The following is a 10,936-nucleotide window of genomic DNA, read 5'->3' as shown; positions in this document are numbered from 1 at the left end:
TTACTTTTTAATACGCCATGTGATTTTTTTCAAGTCTTTGCTTTCTACAAAATTGGAGGAGAACCTAGTCCAGATTGGTAAAGAAAAATAATTTTTGATGCTAAATCACAATGCTACTTTAGACTTAAAGAATTCGAAATAAAAGAATTGAGTAATGGGTGGAAGAAAACTCCTTTTTCCCCCATCCTCTTATTTATGTGAACAAAGTTGGTTGGTGCTTATAGCTATAAAAATAAATATTAAAAGCAAAATGTATGCTGAATCCTGTCTCTTTTAAACAATACGGGATACTGGCCTGTGGATATTTGATCTATTGTGTCAGTCCCGGCCATCTCATGAAATGTTGCCATTTTCACACTATTTATTGATTTATCAAATTTTGTAATGTATTCACAATAGTTTGGTCATTACCATAGTAATAATAATTGCAAAAACAACTTGATCCAGGACAAATGTGTTCAACATTTAGGAAGTTATCATCACAGGAAATAAAATTTAACTTTATAAACACATTGGTGTTGCTGAGAAGTATGAGAGGATGGTCACGAAAATACATTTAAAGGTAAAACATGACACCAGGGTAAAAATTACTTAGGAGGACATAGTACAGAAAAAAATAAGTTCACAGAGAAAAATGATGAAAAGTTTCAAACTTTTAAAAAAGAAGTTGTACGTGCATTTTTATATGAACGATGGTAGGTATCAAATCACTAACATTTTTTAAAAGCCATCTAACAGTTTTATTTTTAAGTGAAAATACTCCAAATGGGCTGAAAATTATCTTTTGCAATTATTTCAAAAGTGTTCCTAAGTGAATTTAAAACTGTGCTCCAAGACATCATTTTTCAAAATTCTCTTAAGTAAAAGAGAGTAAAACCACTAAGGTAAATGGGGCGGAAGGGGGAGGGAGCTATTTGTAAAGTTAACACAATAATTCTGGCCTCTCTTCCCTTCTCCCCTCTTATGAAAGAAGCATAATTCCTATTCAGTTTAAAGGAGGGCTTAGGAGATTCAGATTCCAGCATGATGGGAACTAAAACAACCTAAAAATTACTAGAAATTCTGGGAAACTATAACAGAAAATATTTTTAGTATAGCTGAGCTCCTAAGAAAAAGTCAGGAGGGGATTCTCAGGTGCCAGAAACCAACGGGAACGCAAATCCATACCAGTAAGAGCTTGAGCTGACACCACGGCTGCCCTCAGTTCCTCTGAGGCAGTTAATCTACCCCAGTGCAGTCGGAAGTGTATACCTCAGTAACCAGGAGCTTCCGATATCCAAGAATAGGAAGTGAGGCTTTGTAGGGTACGAGGCGGAGAGTTGGAACGAAGATCCCACATGAAGCCCGAGCTCTCAGAGATGTAACCTCCATACAGGGTCAGATTAGAAAAATTCATTCACTAGTACGGGGAGACTGCAAGGAAATTTATCTGTTCCTCCCTATTTATTCGAGTAGTTTCCCCTGAGAATTCTAGGCACCGGGGCTATGACTCACAAGGGTTTGTGACTTGAAATTATACTACCTGAATCTGGGAACCCCTGAGGAGAGAAATGAACATGAACTTGGTTCCATGGCAAGAGATAAGCCAGCATGTCCAGAAGAAGCCATCACAAAACTACTCTGACAGAGCAGACACTTAATCCACAGCTCAAGCTCCCCAAAGATGAGAGCTCACACTCCCAGACGACAATTCCAAATTATAAGGGATTGCCCATCACGAGCAAGAGCCCGCAGACAAAACAAACGAGAGTACCAGAATCCCAAAATCTCAGGGGACGGCAAAAAACGGTAGGGACTGTAAAATCAGAATATTTAACATAATGAGACATAAACAATAAAAAGTCTAAAGGCAACACACTCCATGAAAGAAGAATGAGCTATTTGGAAAAGATTCCGAAGAAAACTCAGACCCAAATGATGGGAAATGTCTGTCTGTGGCCTTCTGCCTGGCGATTGGTAGGACCCAGAATCAGACAGGGTCCTCCTCGCCAGGTCAGGGGAAAGCCAAACCACGACAAGCCGATTTGTGCCAATTAGATATCAAGGTGTATCAAGGCTGCCCCCAGGAGTACATCCATCACCCTGCACCTTGGAGCAACGCCCGGTTCCCTCAAATGACCCGCCAGTCCCTTCCTAGATTACCTCTGCTGTTTGCAGAGTTAATAAGAAAAGCAGTTGGTTGTTGTTTTGCCTTGTTTTTAAGATCAATTGTGGAGCACAGATTAGTTTTCAGCAGAGAGCCGCAGTGCTGAGCCAGCAAAACACTGAGACTCAGAAAACTGTCCTGCAGTGCAGGACCCGCAGAGAAAAAGTATAGACTCACCACGTGGCCAGACAGGACGGGGTCTTGGGGCTCATCTCCTTCAACCTCTGTTTTGCATGAAAGGAAACTGAGGCCAGAGAGGGCAGTTGACCCTTGAACGAGGCGGGTTTGAACTGTGCGGGACCACTTACTTATGCACGGGTTTTCTTCAATAAACAGTCTGCCTTTCCTATCCACAGGTTTCGCATCCGCACATTCAACCAACCAGAGATGGAGATCGAAAACAGTCTTTTCGCATTCCCAACTGCAGTTTCCCAGCCGGGGATTCCCAATGGCGGACAGAAAATACTGTTTTCGATCTGCAGTTGGTTGGATCCACAGAGGCAATGGGCTGACTGTAGTTAGGTTTTGGTGGGGTCAACAGTTATACGTGGGTTTTTCACCCCAGAGATCAGCACCTCTTACCCTGACGCTGTTCAAAATCAACCGTACCTTTCTCCAGGCTCTGCACCAAGCTTGGAAAGAGATACAGCTCCGGCTTGATCTTTCCGGCTCCGAGGCCACAGCGGAGCTGGCTGAGAGCGGCCTGTGCAGATGGCGCAGGCTGCCCTTTCTGCTGCCTCCCTCAGTGGAGCCCCTCCTGGACCTCTCTCAGCCCAGAGCCCTGAGGCCCACTTCCTCTCCAGGGCAACCATCTAAGGGGAAGTGGAGTGGTTGATGAGATAGGCAGGCGGCAAGGGGAGTTTCCTTATGAGTTCACATAATTACCCTACATAGTAGTAGAAATATATGGGAATTCTATTTGTTTTTTCAAATATACGGCCTTCAGGGAAAAATCTGATTAATCTTGCTGATAAGACTTTACTTCGAGTTGCACTCTAATAAAAGAATTGATCAATAATCGTGAAACTCCCTGGGGACAGGAAGAGACAAGGGAGAGGTTTGAGCACCCACCTCCACCCCTCAGACCACGTTTAGGCCACCCCACCTAGCCTCTCTGCAGGCTAACTCCAATGGGAAACCTAAGAAGGAAGACTGGAAAGTGGGGGAAAGATAAAACAAAGCCTAACAGGAGATGAGCCAGCCCGGCCGCCTGCAGCAAGCCCACAGAAGATCTGGAAAAAAACAAGGTTAATTGAGGCTCCCAACGTGACTCAGAGCCACCAGGAGCAGCTGTGATTCTGCTCTGCCCAACCCCCCATATTGCCTGTCAATCACTCACAAGGGCCCTGAAAAATGCTTCTGCCTCCAGGGACTCTGGTGCCAGTGAGGGTTAATCTTCCCACCTGAGGGAGCAGCTCAACTCTGAACTGGACCGAAGGCAGGTCCCCGCACTGTGCAAATGACCTAAGGATGCCAGAGGGGACTTCAAGGTCAAAGACAGGACTAAGGATGGTCATTCCACCAACGAGAACGGATGCTGTGCCGTAGCTAGAAACACGGGTTCTGCAGCCAGTCAGACCTTCTGCTCACATGACCTCAGGTGTATTACTCACGTCTCCAAGCCCCAGATTCCTCATCTATACAACAGGATGACAACAGCGACCCTGCTGTCACCGCATGGCACTGAGAGGATCAAATGAGAGAGTGCAGAGGACAAATGCTGAAGCCCCAAGTGCAGACTGGACCAGAAGGGTCAAAGAAGGAAACGCAGCTAGACCCAACCAAACCTGAGCCCATTTCGTTAAAACAGTGCAGACTCTTGGGGTTCTGCCTTCTCCTCAAACCTCTATTCCACTCAGGTGTGTGTGTATCTGTCTTTCTGCACATTGCTCTACCTGGGAGCCAAGATCAACGTCAGCCATGTAAGAACCTCCTGACCCAAAAGATGGCTGACTTTGCATGTGCTCCCTGGCTTCTCCCAAAACTCTTGCCCGAATCGAGTCCCCTCGTTGCCCAGACCTGTGGTCTGGGCCCCTGATCCTTCTTTTGTTCTCCAGACTCCAAGCATGGATTCCAGGCAGCTGTCTCGGCTGACCTGGCCTCGTCCTCTCTTTGGCTGGACCTTGGACACTCACTCATTTCTCCCCGTCTCAGCTGACCTCTCTACTTGACTTCAGACATGCTTGTCTTTCAGTCTTTTAATCCAATCTGCCTAGATTCTCCTGTTTCTTCCTCGAGAGCTCTAATTCCTGTCTGAGTACCGGATAACAACCGTGTTTCCCCAAAAATAAGACGTAGCCAGACAATCAGCTTTAATGCACCTTTAGGAGCAAAAATTAGTATAAGACCCAGTCTTATTTTACTATAATTATAAGACCAGGTCTTATTTTACTATAATATAAGACCGGGTATAATATAATGTAATATAATATAATACAATATAATACCAGTTCACATATTAAGTTTTGCTCCAAAAGACGCATTAGAGCTGATGGTCCGACTTGGTATTATTTTTGGGGAAACATGGGAAGCAGCAGCTCAGAGACCAACTAGAAGTCAACAATGGACATTGTAGGGTAGAAAGAGTTTAAGGAAACACCCAAGACCAAGCTCTGTATTTTGCCTCCTGTAAGAAATGGCATGGACGGAAACAATTACTCCAAAAGGCAATTTGGCAAGTGTCTACTAAAGACAGAGATGTGCTCACCCAGAAGATCCATTTGTATCAGTTGGGATAGACTAAGACAGTTATGGAGCAGTTAAAACAACACACAAGTATCACTGTCTTCACACAACAAAGGTTTATTTCTCTCCTGCTACTTGTCTCTCACAGCTCAGCCAGCTGTCTGCTCCAGGCCATTCTCACTCAGGAACACAGACTGACAGGGTCTGCTATCCAATGCCAATAGTCAACATAGTAAGAAGGAAAGGTCAAGTGGCACACAGGCTCCCGGAGGCGTCAAATGCTTAGTCACTGGCCAAAGCAAGTCACAGGGACCCTTCGACCTTTCAGAGGATAGGCAAGTGCAATCCTAGGCAGTCACTTGGATTGCCAGTGGGGAGATGACAGCACCTGAGTTCCGTTTCCTGAACTGGAACCTTCCTCCCCCAGCAGAGGAGACATAACCTCTCACAAGCTTCAAGGCCTTAAGAGAACCCCAAGTCCAGATTGCCCAAAGCAAGCATCCTGCGTCTCCCCTGCAAATAAGGCGACATTCTTGTACTCCCCTATAAAAAAGAGAGACTGGCAGTGTGAGGGGAACCTCCCACTGGAATGAAGCCCACATCCTGACCAACAGGTGGCCTGGCTCTGACGGAGACCGAGGTTACTTGCATCTCTGTCTTGCTGAGCCCAGTCTTGTGAGTTTACCCCTTTTCCATAAAGCCTATTTCTCTGTGCATGTCTTGTGACATTGGGGGCGGGGGGTTCATTCAACCGCTCTCCTGACCAGCGTCAGACCTGAGGGGCCCGCCTAGCACAAGAGCACAGAAGGGGGGAACCAGAAACACCGGTGAACAGCACTGACGACGTTTACCTTCTATACCCAATATTTGATCACTCATTCCTAGATTCAAAATATACTCACCCCTTTCCCAAGGGAGCTAACCCAAAAGCCCCAACACAGCATGGCATCAAACTCAAAGTCCAAGATAATCCAATTTCGCACAGTGATTTCTACCTGATCCAGGCTGTCATCTCTCCACCCAGATATGGTTGGTGCCTCTTTATCAGGAGACTAAGAAGACAAGTTATCTTCTCCAACGTACCAATATTAATGACGGACGTAGGACAGGAAAACAGCATTTAACACTCCCATTCAGAAAAGAGAATAACAGGACACAGCAGACACTGCTCCATGGCAATGCCAAAATCTCAGAGCATTCTTCCCCATGACTGCATCCTGATTCCACCTCCTAGAATGTTCTCTGTAGAATGTTCCACCTCCAAGAGATTGTCTTTCCCCCTTATCCTCTTTGGCCAAAACTGAAGTGGACACCAGACAACGTGCTCTCCTGTGGATCTAGCATCTTTCTCAGCACACTTCCTAGAGGGGGTGAGACAGTGGTTGTGTTAACATTCATACCGAGTCTATGTAAGGCCAGGGGTTCTTGAGGCAGTATAATTCTCTCAAAACTTTTAGTCTGTTATTATTTGATTCTAGGGGCACCAAATACCAGTAGATGCACTCATATTTCCTTTATAAATAAATCTCCTATTTGCTATATTTCTTTATTATCTTGTTCCCAGGTCACTCTAGATTTAATTGAAAGTATTTCTATCCACACCCTTAGTCTTTGCCCTCCCCATACATTTTGTCTAATTAAAGTTACCTGGACATTTACTAGAAGATACATTAATACATCCAGAGATTGAAAACTGGATGTGACATCCTTACTTACAAAACTGACTTTTAGTCATTCTCTCTCTAAGCCTTTCTTAATTTTACCTTTTACTATTTGAAGATAAGAAACACTTGCTTTTTCCAGCCCTAAAAGTATAGCACACTGGCCAACTCATTTCTGAACTCATCGTTTTCTCAAAGAGTAACTAACTTACACAATTAACGTTCTGCTTTCCAACCTCTTTTCCTAAATCTCCAAGTTCATTCAGTAAATAATCTGCCTCCCCAATTCCTACAAGTGCAGATTAAAAGGATGTTTCTCCACGGCATAATATAAATGGGCTTTTCCCCCAGCCTTTAGTCAGTTTCCACACTGCACATCACACCCCTCCGAAGCCAATACCACAGTCAGGTATTCTGTGAATGGAGTGACCCTCCTAATGTCCATTTCAGACAGGATAGAAAGGTTATGGTGACATAACAAAATAAGCCAAACTTCAAGCGTTTAAATCAAGGTTTGTTTCTTCCTCAGGCTCCACATCCATCATCGGATGGGTAAGGATTCAACTCCACATTGTCTCACTCCAAGAAGCTGGCGGACAGAGCCTCATCGTCCAAAACAAGAAAAGTTACGCACTGGCTCTTTAAAGCTTCCACCTGTACGTGACATATATCCCTTCCACTTACATCTCATTGGCCAAAGAAGCCATATGGCTAGGTCTAAGTTCAAGGAGACAGGGAGTGCAATTCTGTCTTGTGCCCAAGTTGGAAAATGGAAACACTGGTGACTGACTCGTAAACAGCACCAGGAATTACTATTCCATTCTAGTATATACCCTTCAGAGACACATCAGTATGCACGGGAAGACTCGACTATAAGCATGCTTCTTCATACATCATTTGCAGTAGCCAAAAGGAAAAAGAAAAAAAAAAAAAGATGGGGGAACAATCTAAGAGTCCAGTATTGGGAACGGGTAAGAAAAAGAGTGGCATAGTCATGTAATGAAATATTTTTCAGCAATTTAAATGAAAATCTTGAACCACAAGCATCAGCCTAGATAAACCTCAAAAACATAACACTGATTGAAAAGGGCAATTTGCAGAGTACCACGTGATGGCTATTTGTATAAAATTTTAATCACATATTATATACATATTATTATACACTGTTAATGGAAATATATGTAACTCTTGAGTTGAGCAAGCCAGACTCATGGGTGTAATCAGAAAGCAATTGTATTGTTGCCAATTAATGTTCCTTTAAATTTATTTTGTTTGGCATGTTTTCCCCCCCAACCCAGAATGAAATGTAGGCAGTTCTAATCAATAAAAAATGTCCTCCAATCAATAATGTCTGTCTTAGTGTAATCATCACAGTTTTGCACTTTATTTGGTTACTCCTTTTATCAAGCATTGTCATTGTTCTCATTATTAATGCCACAGAATAAACCAGTGACACATGGAAATAAATAAACATCTCTTTCCAGCTTGCAAGTCTGTGGTGGCTCTGCTGATCTCTGATCTCAGGTGGGCTTGGCCCAGGGTGTGAGCTCTGTTCGGGACTATTCCACATCTTTCATTCTTTAGAAAACACTCTACCTAGGGCATGTTCTCCTGATGATGGCAGAGTATGAGAGGAAAGTGAGGAAAAGTCCTCAGCGCAAGCATACTGCACACTTTATTCATGTGACATCTGCTAATATCCCATTAGCAAGTCACATGGCCAAGCCCAATACCAACGGGGGTGGGACACAGACTCTGTCACTGCAGGTGGATGGCAGGGGGAATGTTTACAGAATCAAAAAGCACTCTCCCATTGTGTATTTCAGGCCAGGTGCAGTCAAGTCACCCAGCGGAGGATGTGACCAGCTTCTTCTCTCCTTCCCCACTTTGCCCACCCTAGTTTCTGACCTCTCCAAGTCTGAGAAGAGGGAAGGAGAAGAAAGGGGCAAGAGAGCTCTTAACCTGACTGATACTGACATCACAGTCTCTGAGCCAGGAGATGTTTCAATGTCTTCCCATGGGTCCTCCAGAGTCTTCAGTGATCGTCAGACTTCTAGTTGATGCCTTTTGGTCTGGGGGTGCGGCGTGATACACAAGGCTCAGAACTCACTAACAACAGCTGATGTCATAAGTCCTCCTCGAATCTTGAAGCCCCGACTCATTTATACTCTCATGGTGGATGATGGTAAAGGGTTGTGCAGCTGGTTTTCCTTTGTGAATCCTTCCACAGGGCCTCACACCTCAACTGAGTGTGTCTGGGTGCCTCGGTTGACACTTCCCCTTTGCCTCCCACGTTGTGACACAAACTATGCAGTAATAGCAGAAAAACGTGGCGAGAAGGAAGCACAGCAACTCCAGGATGGTTGCTATACCCCTGGGGAGAGGGGAAGGTGGGATGAGGGCATCAGAGAGAGAGACAGAGAGGGGATGTGATGGTGAATTTTACGTGTCCATTTGTCTAGGCCACAGTACCCAGATACTTTGTCAAACACTATTCTAGATGTTTCTGTAAAGATATTTTTAGATGTGATTAACATTAAATCAACACAATGAGCAAAGCAGATTATCTTCCATAATGTGGGTGGGCCTCGCCTGATCAGTTGAACTTAATAGAAAAAGACTGACCGCCCCCAAAGAAGAGGGAATTCTGCCGGCAAACTGCTTGTGGACTCAAACTGCACCATCCACTCTTCTGTGGGTCTCCAACCTGCTGGCTGCAGATTTTGGACTTGCTAAACCTCCACATGGCGTGAGCCAATCCCTTAAAATAAACAAATAAAAGCACACACATACCTCCTGTTTTTCCTGTTTCTCTGGAGAACCAAGACCAGCATCCTAGCTGAGGGAAAGTTTTCGTTTTCATTTTCTTTTTCTTTGAAAACCTCCCTGGGCAGTTCCTGCCTTTTGCTACAGTGTAGTTTATCTTTGGGTCAGGTTCTGTTGCTTTTGGCCAAAGACTGCTTCAAGATCAGTGCATTCCTGGAAACTACATTGTAAATCCAATTGTCAGAAAGCAAACTGTGCTTTCCCATGGAAACAATGTCACCTTGAATAGTAACCGTAGGAAGAATAGTCTGCACTTGCATAGCGCTTTGAAAGGACTTTCGGGTACCCAGCTGCATTGAGTCCTGGAAGATGGGCAATTCGTTCTCTGCACAGATGAATACACTGAGGCTCAGACAGCACTTTGCTCAGGGTCCCACTGCTTATAGGGACTGAGCCGGGAACCATCCTACTTCAGTGGCCTTTCCAAGGTCTCCGCCTCAAGCAAACCACACACACAACGGGAAGTTCATCCAACTGCAGAGATCCCAGAACTCAGGCCTCCACAATTGTTTAAAATTGTAAACTTTTGCTCTTAAGTCATATAAAACAGGAACACAGGCATCCTGCTTACTCGAGAAACCCTGGAACTATAACGCAGACGTACAACACATAAATAATCATCTCTTTCCACAAAGCTCCCTCCCCCACACCACTGCCTTTCACCACCCACATAAACACTTCATGCACTCTGCAGAAGGAAAGGCAGAATTACACAGGGACCACCGGAATCTATGTATTTTCCAGTCCCTTTTCAGTGCCCTTTTTATTACTTTGATCTTCCCTGAAAAAAAAATTGAAATTCATAAACGGTGTGGCTTGGGTCTGCCCAGGTTGGGAGTCGGGGCCAGCAGGGGCTGATGTTGCTAAATAAGGACTGAGCTGTAGGTACCAGGAAGTCGAGGCAGAGAAGAGACAGATGGGTGGAGCTGGGAAGTGGGAAGGTCAGAGGGACCCTTCCCAGCTGGGACTGGGGGTGCTCCCTGAAGGAGCAGGAGTCCCCCTCACCTCCCCCTGGCTCCCCTGCCTCCTCCTCTTTACTGCCTTCAGCACTGCCAGGAATCAGTCTGCTCCGTCCCCTGTCTCAGCAGGGCTGCTTTGCTGACTACAGGACCCGCCTGGCTTCCTCCTGTCACCCCTGCCGTGACCCCTTGCCATCCCTGCAGAGTCAGCCAGGCCCCAAGCTCTGGGGTGACCCTGTCCCTAAAGGGCTGGAAATAAAGGATCCTCTGAGGGCACAGCATTGGCCAGCCTTGTGCTCTGCCTTCTTCCACCACCCACAGCCCGCTGCAGGCTTTACTCCTGATTCTGGTTGCTCTATCTCCACGCGACAGACATGGCTGTGGTAACCACCTAGACCCTCTGGTCACCGCAGCCTGGGAGGCTCCTACTGTCTCCTTCAGCCAGCAGTGGCCCTCGGCATCCATTTCCTGCACAGACCGCCCGCCAACCTGACAGGGACTCCAACTCATGCGCGTTCCTGCTCCCAGGCTGCCCGGGCTCTCTGCACCCCCAGCTCTGGATGGCCCTCCCGAAACTAATTACCGATGGCCGATAACCTATGGGCATCCCCTCAGGTTCACCTCCATGGGCTTCCTTCCATCCCCACTTCCCTGCGACA

Source organism: Rhinolophus hipposideros (genome assembly GCF_964194185.1).
Source record: "Rhinolophus hipposideros genome assembly, chromosome: 25".
Taxonomy (NCBI): domain Eukaryota; kingdom Metazoa; phylum Chordata; class Mammalia; order Chiroptera; family Rhinolophidae; genus Rhinolophus; species Rhinolophus hipposideros.
The sequence above is the reverse complement of the archived record's forward strand: the minus strand, read 5'-3'. Positions refer to the sequence as shown.